The sequence below is a fragment of the Lagopus leucura genome, unplaced genomic scaffold (assembly GCF_019238085.1).
Source record: "Lagopus leucura isolate 7727_CA_CO unplaced genomic scaffold, USGS_WTPT01 142-6_obj-0_obj, whole genome shotgun sequence".
In the NCBI taxonomy this organism is placed as follows: Eukaryota; Metazoa; Chordata; class Aves; order Galliformes; family Phasianidae; genus Lagopus; species Lagopus leucura.
Genome location: NW_024963219.1, coordinates 5,543 through 25,138, shown reverse-complemented (window position 1 = coordinate 25,138; position 19,596 = coordinate 5,543). Strand labels below are relative to the sequence as shown.

Here is a 19,596-nt window from a genome sequence, read left to right as displayed (position 1 = left end):
ATTATGAATCTTTGAAGCTAAATATATGCAGCTGGGACTGCCTAGAGATCAGTGGAGTCAGGGCAACCAGAAGTCCTGTTCTGGTCAGAAAAGAAACATGTGAAAAAAGAAGCCATTCCCCCCCCCAGTAAAATGCTTTGGATCTTTTGGGCTATACAAAATTTCCAACCCTTGGAAGTTTTTATCAATTAAATGCTGGCAGCCCAACACCACGCATCCAGGAGTTTGGCTGTGACTGAAGACTCCTGAAAACTCACTCTGGAAGTGCTGAACTTCATCTGCTTTCATTCCTAAGCTGCAAATCTACGGCAAATCTATGATAAGGTGAAAGTGAGAAGGGGAAGAAAATAGGTGGTCAAAAAGAGACGAGTGCTCAGATCTCTGCTCTGGCCTCAAGCCCTTCATTTCACACAGATGGGTGTCTGAATACAGAGCTGGTTCTCTACCACCTAATTCTTTTATTTTCCAGCTGCACTGTAATCAATATCTGTATCTAATGGAAAGGATGTATTTTTCCCTTATAGGTTATACTTTGTGACTTGAACACAGACAAAAACAACTTCCCTCCTTCAGCAACTTGCAACTTCAAAAGAAGAGAGGAGACCATTTCTGAGGTCCGGGCTTTGAATCTCTGTAATGAAATTGTCTTATTTTTAACTGTCTGAGCAGCTTTCAAGCAGAAGCGTGTTAGAATTCATATTAATTTGTGCAGTACCCTATCATCATCATAATTTAGCTCACAAGGTTGCTGTGCTTGGAATTCCAGTTATGACATGAATTCTATACATTTTATACAGATTTATAAATGGCATCAATAGAACACTTAGGGCCTTATTCATTAAACAATGAGTCATTCTGGCATTCCATTCTATTTCATCCCTGTTCTTGCAAAACTTTTATGTATAAATTTGACTATACTTAATGCATCTGATTTAGGAGCAGAAGTGTTGAGGCACAGTTTCAGCTGGGTGTGGAAGCAGATGAAAGGCATTGTTTAAGGAAAAGAAAAAAAAAAAGAAAGAAAGAAAGAAAGAAAAGATCCCTCCAACAGTGAAAGTTTTTGAATTTCAGTCTCCTTTCTAAAGGATGAGCATTCAAGGCCCAGGAAACAGCCCTGCCCAGATTGCTCGCTGCCACAGGTTGGCCCATCCAAGGACAGCTGTGAGGCAGCTCAGAAGATGCTTGTGGGGCTGCATGCAATCAAATCCCATTATTTGTGGATAAGCAGAGTTCCTCCTTCTTCATCACTGTTGGCTGGCACCTTTCACAGCCACCACAGCCATGTGAAAACACAGAAACAAAAGAGAATTTGCAATAATGTGCTGTTTCAAGTAATACCTTGCTGCCCAGCAAACCAAGAAATTACTACTGAATGCAACACCTTATTAATTATTCTTTAAATAAATTAGTGGTGTTGAAAGATACAGCTGAGCCATAAGAGGCTCCAACACATTCCTCAGTAAGCAGTTTACAACTGTGACATCAGCAAATCCTTATACTGATACTGCAGGACCACAGGAGGCAGTTTTCAGAATAACTTCCCTAGTGACCTACAACAAAAGTAAGACCCATTATCTTCCTGTGAGGAACATATATTGCTAATAGTGACTTGCAGTATGTCTGCCTAGCAAAATATAGGACAATTTTTTTGTAAATACCAGCTTCATCTGCATTAAACACATAAAATAGCAGTGAAGTCACAATGTCTTCAGGGGCTGGCCACCAGTCAGTGGGAATCTGTCCAAACTGTTCTCATTCCAACCACTTGCTCCAGATAAACCTACACATACTACAGAACTGTTCCCCAGCTTACAGCTCTGTCACTTCAGAGCATCTCGTGATATTTCACCTTCTCTTCATCCTTCCACCCATCCTCCCAACTACACAGGGTGCATGGTTGCAAATTCTGTACAGCCTGCTGGAGCACAGTTGTCTCAGGAGTCGCTGCTGCTCTATCAAATTTGATTGGTGATAGAATACGGTTTCAGAAGTATTTGGGAAGGAAGAGGACACGGATACAGAGATGTACATGAGCCAAGTGAGCACATTAGCTGCCTTTTCATTGGAAACCATTCCAAGACCTTATCGCTCCTTGGACGCTTGCAGTTTTCTTCATGAGGTATACAGGCATCAGAGCCTATTTTGGGTCTTAGTAAGCCACAGTAAATCTGGAATCCATTTCACTACGTATTCTTCTACATTATCTACCAAGCAATCACCATGCCAAGAAATGCACAACGCTATTTACACTCATTGCCCATAATAGAGAATAGGGATGTGTGCTCAAACAAAGTGCACCATCTCATTTTCATTAGTTCTCCCCCCATGACATTTCTAGTCCTTCCCTTTGTACGTCAGACTTAAAAGGACAAAAAATCAGATCAAAGTTTAGATTCCATTATCAAAGGACAAACAATTTTCTAGGGGGTGGATTGTTTCTTTTTCATTTTACATTCCAATGGAAATGTTCTCTGAAAAACAGTTACTATCTCTCCTACTGTTCACAGGAATAACTGAATAAAAACTAGGAATGGAACAGCAATGGAAGAGAAGGAAATTAGGACACTTCTGTCTGTTCATTGTGCAAGCAGGGAGAAACAAGACTGGCAATTACAGGAACCGTTCAGAGCTAGACACCTTCCTTTTGCTTCCTCCTCTTCTAATCTACAGCTCATGAGCTGCTCCTTTACTCATTGCAAAAGGTCCGTAATTGTAACACTGCCACATTCTCCTGGAAATCTACTTAAATGGCATATGATAGAAGCCATATGATAGAAGCTTAATTACACAGAGGGCATATGGAAGGCATATGACATAAGGACATATGGAAGGCATATGATAGAAGGGCATCCGAGGACATATGATGGAAGTCTAATTAATTGACAATACATTCCTCTCATCAGGGGGAAAGCTGGAATGCTGCTTTGTTCGGAAGAAAAATATGCACACTGAATTATGGTTATTGTTAACTCCACTGTACCACTGACCATCCTCCTTCTTCATTGTTACCTCTTGTTCTTTGGAGCAGATAGATTATTTGATTTACATATCCATCTGGCATTAAGTTTGATAGCCACAAGTATGTGTGTTAGTACACACAGTCAGCAACTTTCAACCTTACAAAGTACCCTTATACTTGCATGAAGCAGGTCTACAATTCTGCCACCAAAAAGGAAAGCAAGCTGTTCTCATTTGGGAACCGTCACCATTAATATGTAATGTTTTTCCTAGAGAAGTACCAAGCAGCTAAAGAATCAACCATTGCAGAGTGGTGTCCACTAACTCTATGCTGGATGTGGGTCAGCACAGTTTGTGGATTTACATCAGTTGAAAACGTGCACTTCCAACAAGATCTATGGGCAGAGAAATAAAGCAGGCTACAGCATATGCACAGCAGCAATCCTAAACGAAACTGATACGATGGAGAAGCAAACCACCTTTACAAGACGTGACCAGAAGCATCAGCCTTTGAAATGCCTACTTTAATTGTAAAAGCCTAGGAGAAAAAAAAAAAACAAAACTTGAAAACCACCATTTTAGCTATCTGTAATCATTAATGGAGATTCCCTAAGAACAGCTCTCCTGGGGACTGTGTAGATTTAGGTACTTTCACACAAACCCTTGCAGGTTTTATCTGGAAGCATCAGTGCCAGCCTCCTACCTTTCTGAGAGGCAAGGAGTGCCAGCTCCCACTCTGCTGCTGGCACAGCCTCGCTCAGCTGCTGGGGCAGAACTAACCCAGCTAACGCCAGGGGAAACCCACTTGCACATCTCAGTAACAGACACAGTGCAGGACGTTTTCCTTGTTACCTTTGGAGACTTCTGCTTGCTGACCATGAAGGCAGTAACACTGCTGTGTTGTCATGGTGCTTTTTAGGAATGTAACACATAGCGCTGCTCGAATGCTAATAAAGGAAGACAAGCATTACTAGTCCACTGAATTTGCTAAATATTCAATAATATGGTACCAATAGGTAACAAAAAAAGGAAGTGCTGAGAGAACGAACATCTGTGAAGTTCTAGAGAGGCAAAAGAAAAGTTTTTCCAGCTCATCTTACCTGCTCTTTCCTGTTCCATGTGTCCAGAGCAAACACTGCTGAGGAATTATGGTCGCTCATCACGCCGCTTTGTGCAAGACCCAAGGAAAGCTAGGAGGTTGTACAGTTATCTCCCTTGGTGTAATTCTAAACTATACAACCTACTACCTCAACCTGGATGCATGCAGTCAAAAATGCTGAAAGCCACCCACACTTCACATTATGTCAGGGGTTCAATTAAAAAAATAGTAATGATAAAAAAAAAAAAAAAAGGCCTCAACACTCTCAGTGCTCTAATTTGGAAGTAATAAATGTTGTGTTGGTGAAAAGGCACCAAAGCAGACGCAGCTCTCCCGCACTGCGTATGTCAGCACATAAGACACAGTAAGCCATGGTTGTTGCTGCTAGGTATAAACAAGATCATGGACACTTTTCACACAAGAAGGAATTTTGCTCCTGGCCAGAAAAATAAGGCTTTTTCCTCCTCTGTAGCAGATGCATCTGGACTACAGCACAGAACATACACATACATTTTCTAAAGCTCTCAGAAAGGTTTAGGGTGAAGTTTGTCCTAACATGTCTTTTCCTTTTTGAACACGTATAGCATCGACTCTGGAACATGCATCTTGGCTCCTGCACATTTAAAGCATGATTGCAGAAGTGGGATTTGGAGAACTGCAAAAGGGGGTTGAAACATTTAAGTAAGTTTTACCCTTGCATCGATTCCTTGCTCAGATTAATGCTTTTAGATAAGCAATACTGAGCCTGTCTCAGCAGTCAGAATAAGACAGTGTTCCCTTAACAAGGATCTCATTACATTTTTCACTTGTATTAGTTCACAGTCAAACAACCAGGATGTTATCTTTGTGACTCATTCCCATTACCCACCAAGCTAGTGCTTAAAGCAGTATGCTGCCTATTTATTACAGCTTACAAACAGGGATTAGCATCTTAAAATATGCCAGTGCAAACAGTGGAACTGAATCAGTTCTGAGATCCTGCTCTCAGGTGAATGCATCCTCAGGCACAGCGGCTCTGTGCTGGAAGGGGATTACATTGGAATCAGAGCTTATGAATGAGTGCTGAGCTGTGCTGAATAGATGGCATCTTGGTTGCTCCTATTTTCCTCGGATAAAGTAGTGTTGCTGATTATGAAGAAGCCAGTGCCCTACCTCTGCATTCAAAGCCTGTCTAGAAAGCAAAGGAAGAAGATGAGAAACAACACCACGTGCTGGAATTCAGCTTGCAACAGTGGAAGAAAATTGGAAAGAAAAACACTATTTCTCTACACTAAACGTAGAGATTTAAATGTAAATAACAGCAAGGTTTGCTGTTAATAGTATTAGTAGAATTTCTAATAACTACATATTCAGGAAAGTTTATTTTGGACTGACAGGCTCTGGATATGGCACAGTATCTCAGTTAGTGGCACAGTATGGTACCATAGCAGGACAGTCACTGTTGACCACTCTGTTTCTCAGAACAACGATCCAGACACACAGATGGATCAGGACACCGCAGTTCTCCAGCCCTGCTCCAGACCAGCAGCTTTCCTGCTGTCCAAAAGCACCCTGAATCCTTCCTGGACACAACTCCACCCTTTTGTGCACTGAGCATCTGCCCTCACACATGACATCTAGAGATGTAACCCGTGCAGCTCTATGGAATCCAATGAACCTCACGTATGGTGGCAGGAGGCCCCAGATCCCACTCAGTTATGTGACACAGGAGGTGTGTTGCCTCTCCTGACTTCTTCAAAAGTCCTATTCCACATTCTGCAGCTAACAGAGCTTACTTAGGAGCTAAACCATTTCAGTATCATGAGGATAGGCCACACATGTTCTCCACAATCTATCAGTGAAGTACTTCCCTGCATCTCAACCTTCCTATAAAGGTTAGAAATAATGCAATTCAAAACATTTAAAGAATGGTTATTAGCATCTAATCATTCTAATGAAAGAGATCACTGCTAACATCAGCACTGTGATGGAACGCCTTGCAGACCAGGCAGTTACAAACAGTGCTGAGCAAAACATCCTCCAAGAACTCACTCCAAAACAGAAAGGGAAGAAGAAACTGGTTTGTTTCAGTCGCATCCTCAGCTCAGCTAAGGTCCTTTCACAGACATAAGAGAAAATACTTCATGAGCAATATTCTCACCTTGAGCCTAAATAGCCTAAATTTTTCGCAGGTTGGCAAATGCCACCATGACTGCTTTGCTCCTGACTCGCCACCTCTCCCTGCCTCCCTTCCATCACAACTTCAGCTTCCTCCTCACTGCCACGTTTCCCAAGCCCTGAGCTGTCAGCTCTGTGCTGGCACTCACTCAAGGAGCGTTCTCGCTGCCTCCCCAGCACTGTAGGGAGCTGGGAGCTGCACCCCGCTGGGCTTCCTCCCACCCCAAGGTGCTGGAGCTGCATGCCAGCATGGGGCAGGGCTCTCACCAAGACAGTATTCGTGTCCCACTTCCTATACATCCCTCTGCACCAGCTCCCATATATCCAAAGCCCCTTCAAAACAATGCGATAGGAATAAACAAGCCTTTCTGTGGACCTGTGTGTGACCTATGCTTGCTTCAGAGATGCTTTAAAGAAAGAAAAGAAGAAAAAAAAAACCAGAGACTTTAAGATGAAGTATTTTTAAACACTGAAGCAGTTTCTGTCCCATACTCACCCTCTGGTCAATTTTTAGACACCCCCGCAGTTGCTGCACAGGGTGAGATTTGCCATCAATGGGAGCCTGGTCTCAGAATGAGATATTCTGTTCCCACCATTTCAAGCTCAGATGAAGCCAGGATGGATGAAAGTGTATTTGCACCCCGGAGGAACAGTCATTTCAAGCAGAAAAGAAGCATCACGCAGCTAGTCATGCCGTCAATTAGAGTATCTGCTGCTACTACTGACACGAGGAGCTGAGCTGAGGAGCTGAGATCAAATATTAAAGCACAAGTCACCTAATTACCATCACCCAGCACCTTCACTACATCTGCCTGTTTGGTAACTGCCTATGAACCAGGAATGTTCCTCTTCTGGGAGAGCAGGAGAGATCTCCAGCACTGCTGTCCATTATAGCACTGCCTTTCGGTGGCGTGACTCCCCGTGTTTGTTTTTGGGTGATTTTAGTCAATTATGTCTTTACTCAATTAGCACAATCATACCTAATTATGTAATTAGGGTGAATATGTAATCTAATGACAATGTTCAATTATGATACGTATCAATGTTATAAAAGTCCCTATTAAGTATAGTTGTGGGGAGCGTTGCATTGCAATGCAGAGCCACACATTCCTATGTAAGTTAATGCATCTTCGGAGCAAAAGGCAGCCCACGGGACCCAGACAACATTGGATGGAGGTGCAGGTGGAGCCTGGATGGGGAAGGGATGCAGAGCTGTGCTCATTTTACCTCCTGTTCCCCCCAATAACTTCAGGTGACAGCAGAATACAGAAACCTGCCTCTCTTACTCTGTGTTGGAAGAAGCCAAACTTTACATTTGGTTTCCCAAGAATGTTGGCAAAATTCTAATCCAGCGCTGCTTTTCAAGGATTTAATGGAATATTCCATTCTTTTAAAACATTTTGCAATGCAAAGCAGCACGTTCCACAGAAAAACAGCTCTTCAGAGGGCATAATATCCCCCAAAACACTGACACAAAAAGCAGTGCCCCACGTATTACTCCTCCTAAGTTACACCATACTGTGTGTGCATTTGCAGATTGCTCCTATTGACCATACAGAGTTGAGACAGCAATGATACCAGCAACGGAACTTCAGGACACATGAGCTCAAAGAAGCAGAATTCTGTTTTGTTACGATCAGCTGCAAGATCATCAGCTGAGATTTGGCTCTGAGCCTTTTTGACCGTGAAGGCTACAGAAGAAAGAAGAGCCCACCTTCACATTCAGATCCCAGGCAGGCAACTGCAGGGCTTGCCAAGGAGGAGGTGGAAAGCAGAAAATACTCTTGAAGCAAACACATTTCCTGAAGTCATGGAGAAAGAAAAATAAATACCCAAACCCACAAACGATATCGTTCCGGTTTGAGGTCAGAAATCTTGTTTGCTAAACTTCAGCTCGGAGTGATCTGTTTAACAGAGGACTTTCAAAAACCTCAGACAGATGAGATTTTACAATGGAAATGCTGATGTGATTCCATCTGATCAGCTCACCCCTCGAGGTTTGCTTGATGCAGCTTCACTATTAGGACTCGGTTGAGGAACCTCAAGAGGTTTGAAGGTTTACTCCAGCTCAGGTTTACTCCTAGAGGCTGGGCTGAGCTGGGACTTTCAGAGTGTGCAAATTAAAGTAAGAAATCTCATCTGGGCTCAGCTGACATCCAGAGCAGCTACAATATTATGAAAGCAACCCAAAACTTTTCAACAAGTTACAAAAATGGTCCGTGCTTGAATTTTTAGCAAGAGTTACAGCAATCTGAAGATTTACTCAATATCACATTTCAGGATCTGGTAGTTTCTAGGGGAAGGGTAGCCAAGCACTTACTGCTGAAGCACGGAGAGCTTTGTGTCAGTAGCTGGGCCCAGGAGTGATGCTGGTAGGCAAGCTGCAGGGCTGATGACTCTAAATAACCCCCCAAACCCACAGGCCCAGGTCCATTGTATGGCTGAGCAGCACCATACTGCTTTATGGGAATGTGGGAAGCTCACAGAGCCCAGGTTGAACGTTCTTGTTGGAGACTCTGCATAGCATGAGGAGGTCCCAGAGCCAATGCTGGTTTTGCATGGACATTCCTCCTTCAGATCACTGGGGCTGAAGTGGATGGAGACTGCCTGGCTCAAGGATGGGGGTCTTAGTCCCAAACATCCATGTATAAGAACATCCTCTCCCTATTTTCTCCCTCAGTGATTAAAAACAAATAAACAAAGAACAAAGAACTGATTAAAACAATAAATAAAATTCAGATTACTGAAATAGTTATTTATCTGCCTTTTAAGAGTTCGACGAGATTTGATTATCTGAATAAGACTATTTGGATAAGGTTCAAATTCCAGGGTACACAATCACATTCTGCTTATCATGATTCCCATTTGCCACTGCATATGGTTCTCCTAATTACCCGAATGCTACTGTGTGCTCCTCTCTGCTGACACCGCTCGCTGTGCTCTGCACCAGATGAGACTGGGAAAAGGGGGAGCATGCAAGTGAAATCATTCTTGCACCCCAGCGGATGCTGTGCAACACACCTGTCTGCAAATGGCCTTTCAGTGAAAGATGTCATTAACAGAAAGGAGAAGCAGTCTTGTTATTTTGAGGGAGAAAACCGTGATTGACCAAACCTGAAGAACAAGAGGAGCTGGCTTTGGTAAAGGTTTGCTTTTCTTCTTCAGGCAAGAACCTTTGCCTCTGTACTAACTGGAGAAACGGAGCACTACTGTAGCAGAGCCTCCCTCGATGCACACGTAGCCAGGTTAGTTCCACAGGAGGCATTTTTTCCTGGGAGGTGCTAAAGCAATGACTGCCTATAGCTAGAGAATGCACTGTGCAGATCAAGGTAGCAATTTCTGAGAGGATATTGTGATTTTTTCATGTCCCGGAGGCCCTCCTGCTACATTCTGCATGAGGGGCTCTGGTTTGTTTCCAGCTCCAGTAGCTGCCTTCTCTTTCTTTCTGTTCCCTGCAACATCAAACTGGGCAAAGCACCCAGCACTCCCTGCCCATGGTGACCCTGCAGCGCGCCGGCGCAACGGGATGCAGCCACTGTGCCTCGGTGACAGATGAAGAGATCTCTGTGCACTCTGTCTGGCACTCAGATCAAAGCTGCTGCATAAATGTGAGCTCCTCATCAACTAAGTGAGGAAAAATATTCACGAGAAACATCCAGGTAGAAGCACCGCAGCCTCCAATTAGTTTCTTCCGTCCTACAGGGAAGACACATTTCAAGGTTCTTCCCATCATTTTGTCAGACTCGAGTTTCACTCTAAAACTTAATGAAGTGCAGTGAAATACAACCAACGGAAAAGAAATACAAATTAACGCCAAAAACACAATACAGCTCTTTTCAAAAGGCTGAGCTGAAAAACAAAGGCTGGGCAAGTATCAGAGGCTACGGCTAAAAAAAGGCTGGCAGGAGCCTAGCAAGAAAAATTAACTAAAATAAATTAAAAAATTAGTGACGTGTTGTGGGTGTGCTCTGCAGCACGTCCACTTGTCCCACAGACCATGGAGCATCTCCAGCTCACACCGGGCTGAATTGCTGCATCCCCATGCAGGGGCACAGCTGCCCTTATCCTTTGCCAAGCAGCAGAAAACCAGCAGCGACCAGAAAGCAAGCTGAGCTCCAGAAGGGAGCCCAGCAGCATGGGCAGGCATCTTGGCCCTGTGTTTGATGGCACATCGCTCATGTTTGCTTTCTAAGCATCCAGCCGTGGTTAGGTCAAGTCTCTGTCCGAAAGAAGAAAGCCGGACATCGATCAGCAGAGCCCAGCATGGTGAGGAACTGCACTAAAACACTGTACCCAAAGTCGTTTTGCACTCTTCCCTTTGACTCAAATGCTGATTCTTCTAATCCAAAAGTGTGCTTTCAAATCCCCCGCAAGCCCAAGGGTGGTATCTCATTTTGTGACACACGAGCCCAATTCCTTTGCCATGGGTTTTTGGCACTCCCAACACAACGTCACCTGTAGTGGCGGACTCCAAAACGCTCAGCGACAAATCCCAGGTTTCTCTCAGCACATTGCCAGATGCCTGATGTCTCCAAATGGCTTTACAGGGAAGAGACCACCATGCACAAATACACATTATATTGGGAACTGCATTTGGCCAGATCATTCCTCTTCAGAGGTCAGACTGAATCAACCAAGGTTTCCCTGATAGCCACAAACACTGGAATCTAATACACTGCATATTCACAGCATTTAAAAACAAAAGAAAAACAGCAAAACCATAACACCCTCTCTAAAAAAAACAAACCTCACTGTCACAACATGCAATCTCATCCTGCATCTACTGCAGGAGAAACCCTATTCATTCCACCACGGATACAAGGTCCACCAGCAAAGGGGAAGGAGTCAGGAAGCACTGTTTGAGCACTGGGAGCTTTCAGCAACTTCACAGGTGATGGCAACCAATGCCCAGGGGAGATCTGGACTCCAGGTGCATGTCCAGGGCAGTAAATCACAGCAAGGCTTCACTATGGCTTTGTGAAAGCTTTGCCTGGAAGAGCATCCTGCATCCTTCTCGGTCACCTCTTGCTAGTTTCAATCCACATGAAGAAATAAAAGCAGTTAGACTGCAGTTCTGTTAGCTCTCTGCCATTGTTTTATGCATCTACATTAAGCAGAAAACACACAGAAAACCCTGGAAATTCAGCAAGGGAGGGGAAAAAAAAAAAAACAAAAACCATTTTTGGACCGCAGCAGCGTGTGTCAAACCAGCCAAGTTCAAAAACAGAGAAATTTAAAAGTGGAAATACAGACCAAATCTTTGGTGAAATTAACACTGGAAAGAAACAGTCAGACTTTATTTTGAGTTCACATTCTAATTATTTTCACATAGGATCTGTATGTTGGGGTTGAAAAAAACTTCTTCAAAAGTAATTGTTCCACTTAGAAATGTCAGTTTTGCCCAGCAGGTTTCATTACTGCGTGCTTACATGGGTTTTTCCCCTGCTCTACTTTAAAAACCATTTAAAACGAAATAAATACCACAAAATTAAGAGAACCTGGCTTCTATACCGAGCTGATTTTAGAGAGAGAAAGGAGTCGGAGAGCCAACGGGCGGCTCTGGCACTGAGCTGCACGGCTGCACTGTGCACAGGGACTGAAGTTACCCAAAATAAAGAACAGAACAGAAGCACCTCTTGCTCCCACAAACAAATCGCCACTGAGCAAAGAATGGATCCCCCTCACTTGATAAATGAAACAGCTTTCTCTGCTCCCAGCAACCTCAGAACCACCCCTGCCCATGCCCCACAGCCAGACCCACGTGTAACGTCGCTGCGATTTCATTTCTTCAGGCTGATGTCACAGACCTCCCCCGTCCCATTTCGTTCAGGCACAAATGAGTTGTTAGTTGGTATTTTAACACTAACCCAAACCGGAAACTGATACGGTAACTGCAGAGCGAGATCTGCAGCTCTGCTTTTACATTTCTTAAAAAGAAAAAAAGGAGGAGGGAAGAAGGCATTAGACGAAAGACACAAACAGCAGAATCGAACATCATCAGTGTAAATGCAGAAACACAACACTTTGTGCACTTGCCAGACAGACACATACCTATAGATACAAGCTTGTGTGGAATATGACCACAAGTTCGGATCTACGGGTTTGTGGCAACAGGCATGGGTCTCTTCTGCAATTTGTTAGGTTTGGCTTTGGGCTTTGGTTTGTTTTGTTTTTGTTTTAAAAGAGGAAAAGCATTTCTGCAAATGAAATGTCAGAGCTGTTAGCAGGCAGCAGCCTTCGTGCCCCTCAGCACCTCCACACCGCTTCCCCCAGGGGGGAAGAGCCGCCTCTTGGCTTTGCGACACCATTAGCACTGTTGCTACAGTTTCCTTCAAAACCTCGGTGAAACAAAACCAACTTTAAAACAAATAAAAGAAAGCAGGAGATCAGCGGGTTTGTTGTTTTTTGGGTTTTTTTTTTCCTTTTTCTCCTAACTACTTCCCTGGGCAGAATCGCTGGTGGTTACACAGCACTGAAAGAGCCATGGCCAACACCAGCGGCGTATCGCTAACGGTGCAGCGAGTTAAGAAAGAGCAGTTTTTGTGTGCAGACAGCAGCGCAATAAACACATACCCCCATCCCGCAAGAAGTGGTCTCGTTTCCATGCTGGCAGCCCGGTGGAAGCAGAGCAACTGCCTCTGAGTTGTTTTAACTTTCAGAGAAGTCATTACAGGGCCGGGTGCTATTGTCATTCTATTTTTAAAGAGAAAGAATCCTTTCGCTTCACGAACCGATCCAGAAAATTCCCCCAGCTCCAACTCACTGCTACCTGACAGCATTTCTTCCTACAATGACAGAGACAGATATTAAACTGCTTTAGAATTTTTTCTAACCACTCCTCAAAGAGAATCGTGGAGCAAAGTTACCAGCAAGAAACCTCCCCTCCTTCCCCCAAAGTTTCCAAGTTTTCTTGCTGGCGTAACTAACATTTCCCATTAATGAAGTTTTATTGGGTGGGCAACTGGTGGGGAATTAAGCCACAGAGCAGGCTGCCTGTGCACAAAATCAGTCAGAGCAATTGTTGCTTAAAGTGTATCCACATTTTTACTTGCTGCGTCTCCTCTTTCTTCAGATTATTGCCTATAAAATGAAGCAGTCAGCACGTGGAAAAATATTTTGCTATTTTGATGCTTTCAAAAGTTCCCCCACTTCTTGTGTAGGCTCTTAAAACACTTCAACCTGCACACCCTGGTAAGCATGCAATTAATATACAATTTCCTTTTGTTGGAATACTGCTTTAACTGAGTTATGTGCAACTCTTGCTCCACATCCAGCAATAGAGATGTTAAACTTTCACCATCTGTCCAAAGGTTATCTACTAAACTGATTGCCTAAATTTATATTCCTACACTTCAGACTCCCATACCTACCTTGATAGCATTCAGCTTTTCCACAGTTCTCAGAGCCCAAAATTCAGACCAAGAACAGGAGGTGCAAGAGTTCGGCATCTGTGCAAAACCAGGAAAGCTTTTAGGTAGGAGCCGGCGTGCAATGAGAATCCCCAGCTTTCCAAAAGCCTTCACCCTGCAGTGCACTCGAGGCAATGGGGCAGAGAGCACATGGTCCTGCAGACAGAACAGAGTCACGTCATGCACAAACACACTCACTGTGCACTCCTTTGGAACTGAGCTGCAAATGGCGTAGAACAAATGCTGCCCCACCAAAAATAACCCAAACCCTCCAACCACGGAGCTCATTTATTTCAGGGGAGCTAAGATTGTGATTCAGATTGTCTCTTGACCCTTCTGATTGAGCCAAATAAGCACAGTATTAGGAGTCAGTCACACTGCTGCTGCCTCTATCAGCATTTCGTACAATGGCAAGGATTTTTTCCATCAGACCTTTGTAAGTCACTCCCATGCTATAATGCAATATTGCATAACACAGTATTTTTTTAAGAGTACATTTTGACCCTAATTTTCTCTACTCTAATGTATATGCGTGAAGGTATGATGATGATCTGCACGGCTCTGCTGGCAAAGAAACCCCTTATTTTTTTGTGTGAGAAGGGACTGATCTCACTGAAGCACACATCCTATGCGAAGGTTACACTTCTACTAGCTTTCCCTAGCTCTAAATCTTTGTTTTTCTCCCTAATATCTCACAGACTCATTTTCTAACCACTGGGATATAATTGAAGCCCTTGAAGGCAACCAAGTCGTGGCGTGTGGGTGGCCTGCACAAACCTCCTGTGGCAGGACGTGTGCCCTCAGCTTGCACTGGTTTGAATGGAAACTGCAGGCACCCAATGCACTTCAGCAACTTGTCCTCATCGTGGAATGATCACAGAGACAGAACAAGGCAGACCGCCTGAGAGCTCGTCAGGGCAGCTGGTAGGTGTTGACCAAAAACCAAAATATGCTCTTTCTTCAGCTGCCTAAAAGAGAGCTGCTCTGTGCTGCAGTCCTGGCCCTCCATCTCCCAGCGCCTCTCTACCTGACTGCTTCACAGAACAAAAGGGAAGAACGAGCGTTAGGCTCCATCACCATAGCTTCAGCTGTTAAAAAAGGAAAGTGAAGGCAGAAGGAGCTATCTTTAGCAAAGCACCTATGTGTGCCAAAGAAAACACTCCGTCAGGCCCCCACCATGAATCTCATCGACCACTTCTGTGCTCCTGTGGGCCCCGAGGAAAGGCAGCGTGGTGGCACACGGACTGCATTCAGTGGCACCTACGTGCTGCAAATGACAAGTGCCCAGCAGCCAACCTCCTCCTTCTCATGCCTTTTGCAAAAGAAACTCATGGATAATTTCTGATACGGTGAACTGATAGGGGCAGCAGCAAGTGAAAAGGGAAATACAAGGGTTGTTATTGTTTTTAAAAATGTTTCTGCTTGAAAAAAAAATTAATTTCACGTATATCAACCATATTCAGGGAGACTGAAGGAGTGCCAAAGATTACACAAGATGTGGGTTTCAAAACGTTTCCCCCCACTGATCAATCATACAGCTATTGTACCTTTTGAAAACCTGATGAACATACACACAGTGGCAGAAAATCTATGGTAGGCAAACAAATCAATCGCCTTCGCACTGTATTTGACTGGAATGCTAAGATCACAAATAAAAAGCCTCCACCTGCACCTCACGGACTGTACTCCTTACATAAAGGATTGTGATATCCTGATCCCAAGGATGCTTTGCTTCCCCATTAATTTTATAACATGTCGATGAGCACAGGATCAGCACAGCTTTGGTTCTAGAGCCTGGCACCCAAAAAAAGCACAACACCTTTGTTTAGCATTAAGCCCGCCTGAGATTGGCATGTTATGGCTTTACAGCCAAAGGAATATAGGAAGCAACATGGAGAAATAAAGTCTCTAAAGACACAACGTTGGTTTCGGTCTGTGGGTGGTATTCTTGCAAACCACGAAGCATAAATGCCCTGTCCAGGAAAATCGATCATTATGGAATGCATTGTGTGCCTGAGCAAAGCACTGTTTGCAGCCATTTCGTACTTCTGCCACGAAAATAAGTCAAATGAGAAAAACAACCACTAAATAATCCCCATTCTTGTTCCTTACCTCCCTCCCCAGTCTGTTTAGGCTTGTAAATACATACAAATATATACACACATATATTTATGTATAGACACACACACACGCTCTCTACCTTCAGCACAAAGACCTGTATCAATAGATTTCTGCACTGAAATAATGAGAAGAAATTGTAAGGAAAAAGGAAGGCAGTGAGTGGAGAGGCGAGGAGAAACCAAATTACCTCGTAGCAGCACTTGATGAGATTCCTTACCGAACGTGCGCTGCCATATTGCTAGGCCCAACTCGACGAGCAGTGCTTTCTGGAAGACAAAATATTTACGGATGTTTTCATGGCCAAATCTCAAGAAATGGATCCCACCTTCACACATGCAGAGGCTGCAGCCTCAGAAGCGAAAGGAACAGGCAATCCTATGGGAGGAATTCCTCCCCCCACTCAACTTTCCCCCTTTTTAATTTCATTTTTTAGGGAAGCTGATTTTCCACGTTCCACCTCGGATCGATCCATTCCTGCCCTCCCCAACGCAGCGATTCCAACCCACGGAAACAAAACATTTCTTGCAACACAAACATCTCAGAACTTTGCCAATTCTATCGGCACCAAAGCGATTAAGACAAATAAAGCGCCGTGGAAGTTGTAACAGCAAACGCATCCCCTGCTAGTTAGTAACACGCATCCACTTCTCCCACTGATTAGTTATCATACAGAGATCCTTATCCAATTAAAGTTTGATAAAACAGAATCAAATAGGAGGATCGTTACCTGCTTTTGAGAAGGTTCACCAAGCAAGCATTTTAAGCTTTTTGACTCTTTTAACACTGATACAAGGAATAATTATTTCTCGCTGCCGATGCGATTGTTAAAAGAAGCGAAACCCCGGATTGTGGTGGCTTCGTGGATGCTATTCTTTTTGCACCACAGCAGGATTCTTGGCTGCCAGTCCAAGCTGCTTTCACTTGCCAAGTTTTAAGATGCCGGTTTTGCCTTTCATTTTATTGTTCCTTTCGCAACGTTAAAGACCGACTTAAAAAACCATGCACAGCTGCTATCGGGGAGGGGGGGGAATTATTTGAATTTTGCACAAGAATGGAGATGAGGAAGGAGCGCTCTGTGATGTAACCACAACGACACTCACAGAAACAGTCCGATATTGGGGGGGACGGGCTCGGCGCTCCGAACCCTGCCGTCTCCCTGCAACGCGGTTGGGATCTGGCAGAAGGGCAGGGAGCCATAAAAGCGCCCACATCTACAGCCAGCCATGGGTGGAGGGTGCTACCTCACCCCCCTTCACACTCCTAAAATCCACTTACAGCCATTCCTCCCCACCGGGGATCTCATGCAGGGGGAGCTGAGGTTGGGGAGCGGCTGAACAAAGGCATCCCCCCCTCATGCACCCAACATGCTGGGAAGAGGCTCAGCACTGTGGGGCCAAAGCTGCCACCCCAACCCGGTTGGGGTCTGTGAACCCCTGCACCAAAAGCTGTCATTTATCAGAAAAGAATGATTTATTATTATTATTATTATTTTTAAAGGAGATTGTGTAAAAGATGAGATGCGTTCCTTTTTAAAAATGCTGTAGATGAATTTAGTTATTTCATTTTACTTATTGGAAAAAAAAAAACAACCAAACTATCAGGGTTGGCACCAAAGCCCAACGCATTTCAATGACCAAAAAGCCACCCAAAGTTACTCGTGATCCTCCCCAGACTTTAACCAGCCATGAAACACACCGCGAGGGCTCCCACGCAAGATACAGATACACCGTAAGGCACAGAGTGATGCAGCCCTTCCGCCTGCTGGTGCACACACACTGCCTGCAGCCGGCTGTGCACCTTGTATCCGGGCACAGAAATCCCTCCTGTGCACATGGCTGAGCACACAGAGGTGTGTGCAACCCGCTGGGCAGCGCATGGAAGATGTTTCCAAGCGGCGATCACCCAGGGTGCAACCAGCTCTGACGCCAGCTGTGCTGAGCAGAGGTTTACGGCTGGCTTTGCAGCAGAGCAAAGCGCAGAAGGCGAACACAGCCCCGGTATTTCATATTTTTAAGAGGAAAAAAAAAAAACCAAAAAAAAAAACAGAGAGAAAAAAAGGCTACAGACAACCGAAAGCTCCCGTGAAAAGCAACGGGCTGAAACAAAAGCGGCGTGAATTATTAATAAGAGGGGAAAGAAAAACAGAAGCTTTGTTCTAAAGTGGAGCCATAAGATGTGAAATTTCAAAATCAGATGGCTCGGTCTGTGATTTCTTTCATTTAAATGAATTGATCTGTTGCTAAACTGCTGCTCCCGTGCCAAGAAACTTTAACTCTTTCGGCTCAGAGCTCCCCACGCTGTGCTGTTCTCTCTCCCGATGATGAAATTGGAAAGCAGAAATTAAAAACCAAAAAGGGGGGAAAATAAAAAGCGAGAGCATAGAAAATGAGGGGGATTAGACCCGCAAGCACAGACAGAACACAAAAGAGCCACGGGATGGAGCGTCTCAGTGCTTCGTTAGAACTTCTACTGTATAAACAGCGGGATTCTTGTTCTTACAGTGCTGCTAAAACTTGGAAAGGAGACAGAAAGGCCTTCAACCTTCACGATCCCACATACAGCACTGCGGGGCGAGCTCAGCAGAAACACAGTGCCTGCCCTGAGTCGTGGTGAACATTCACTTACCGGGCCTTAAACATTTCCAAAATACCCTTCTTTCCTACATGTGTTCGCCTATGGGAGAAAGAACAAAAAAGCAGACTGAGAAGCTCCCCAGAGCAGCCCGAAAGGCTTTGGTAATATTAGGGAGAGTTCCCAGCACTTTCCCATTTTGCTCTGGGTTTGTTGTGCCCGCTGAAAAATAAATATTCAAAAAGTACCAAAAAAAAAAAAATGAAAATAATTGAAAACAGACACGTAATGAAGGATAATTCCAGGGAAAAAAATACTCATGTGCAGAACAGCGAGAAAAAAGGTATTTCTATAAGGCATCTCCCACTTTCCAGGTCTGCTGCAGTTCCCCTGAACTGCTGCTGCTCGCTGCAATCTGCTGTCTGCTTAACCACGGAATGACAGGCAACATCTGTTTGTATGGAAGCCAAGATCAAGCCTTCACTATTTCTTTGGCTCCGTTTCTTTCTTTTTTTTGTTGGCCCCCCCCCCCCCCCCCATGCTCTACCAAAAAAAAATAAAAAGAAGAAGTAAAAGAAAAAGTAAAAGCGCACAGCAAGATTTTGAAAGCAACTCAAGTGAGGCAGCAACTATTTTCCCTTGGGTTATTTCAAGGTACAGCACTTGGAGGATAACTCTTCCCTCTCTCCACCCTCCCCTGCTCTCCCCACCCCACATCCTTTCCCTTGCCCCGTGCTCTTCATACAGTATCACACACACACACAAATCCAACGTACCTTCATCGCTATAAGGCCACTCCCTCCTATGGGGAGGGGGTTCTTCTGTAGGCAACTACAAAAATGGTACGGGGAGGGGAATGAAGGGACAGCCGTGCCACAATCCTCTCACCTTCTCTCATTTGTTTCCCTCCTTCCTCCATTTTACAGGCTATAAAATGCACGGCGCATATTTTCAAAAGCAAAGAATGTGTTTCGAAGTAAATAAACGCACCTCCCCCCCCCCCCAAAAAAAAAAAAAAAATGAAATAAAATAGAATAGAATAAAATAAAATAAAATAAGATAAAATAAAATAAAATAAAATAAAATAAAATAAAATAAAATAAAATAAAATAAAAATATCAGCTCGGATCCAAATACAATTCAAATGACTAACCATGTCAGCCCACTGCCAACTCTGTGGCAAATCGGGAGAAAGCGCAATAATTCCACATGCTGAGATGTGAGCAACTGGAAAGAAACCAACTCTGGAGAAGTCACAATGCAAAGTATTACGGTGCTCCC

The 19,596-nt window shown here is 44.2% G+C and overlaps 1 long non-coding RNA gene across 1 annotated transcript; it reads right to left on the bottom strand.

Annotated features, from left to right (window-relative positions):
• Positions 1 to 12,509: 12,509 nt before the first annotated feature.
• LOC122191033 lies at positions 12,510 to 19,502 on the bottom strand. The gene is made up of 4 exons (XR_006182288.1): positions 19,469 to 19,502; positions 15,932 to 16,010; positions 13,585 to 13,779; positions 12,510 to 12,999 (listed from the first exon to the last, which is right to left on the bottom strand). It is a non-coding gene; the product is annotated as an uncharacterized LOC122191033 (long non-coding RNA).
• Positions 19,503 to 19,596: the final 94 nt, after the last annotated feature.